Here is a 1,106-nt window from a genome sequence, read left to right as displayed (position 1 = left end):
AGAGAGAAATACAACAAAAGGTACATAGGATCTTCTAATGCTTCCAAGGCACTACAGGGGCATGAATGGGAGGGAAAAGAAAATATCAGAGTTATGAATTGCTTAAGAGTAAAGAGGTCCACTATCCCACATATACCACTGAGGGAGCCAGAGGGGGAAGAGACACTACCCGCCACTCCTCCTCAATTGTGGGAGGCTTGGTGAGTTGCACTGAACCAAGGGATGAGACAGACTCTGCCCACTACCACCCCCCCATCCCTGGAACCTCTGGACAGAGGAACCACATGCCTGGCCTATGCCCTTACACCACAGTTTGGACAACTAACAATGGAAATGCCTGGAACATGGCAACAGGCTCAGCAGGAGGACCCAGGGTAAATCCACTCAAAGAAAGGGATACACTGACATACAAACTCCTAATTCACACCTGGTTCAATTATATAATTATAGACTTCTCTCCTAAATGGCTTCAACTTACCTATCAAAAGAAACAGACTGGCAGAGTGGATTAAGAAACAAATCCAGGGCCACCAAATAGCTCAGCTGATTAAAGCACCTACTTAGGCAGCCACAGGGGCTGGAATTTCAATCCCCGGGCCTGCAGAGGCCCTGCTCCAGTATGCACTGAGATGGGATTGAGACTGACTTAGTGGCACATACCTGTAAGCCCAACACTTGGGAGGCTGTAAACAGGAGGATCACTATGATTCCACTGTGTGCAGTGAGACCCTGTAGACCCTGTAGACCCAGTCCTAAAATACAAAAAAGAGAAAGAAACAAATACAACAATAAGCTGTATATAAAAAACATATTGAACTCAAAAGGAAATTCATAGACTGAAGGTCAAAGGATGGAAAAGTATACTCCATAGCTATTCTGCTTGCAGACAATGTGAGCTTCAAAGCAAGAATGATCAAAAGAAATAAAGAGGTCACTACAAGCTTGGAAGGGGAAAACTTCAAGAGGAAGTGATAACAATAAAAAATATCTATGCATCAACTATGGGAGCCCCCAACTCTGTAAGAGAAGTATTGACAGATCAAGTAAGAAATAAAACGATTATAACAGAGGACCTTAACACCCCATTGTCACAAAGAAACAGATCA

The sequence above is a fragment of the Octodon degus genome, unplaced genomic scaffold (assembly GCF_000260255.1).
Source record: "Octodon degus isolate 3935 unplaced genomic scaffold, OctDeg1.0 scaffold00238, whole genome shotgun sequence".
Taxonomy (NCBI): Eukaryota; Metazoa; Chordata; class Mammalia; order Rodentia; family Octodontidae; genus Octodon; species Octodon degus.
The sequence above is the reverse complement of the archived record's forward strand: the minus strand, read 5'-3'. Positions refer to the sequence as shown.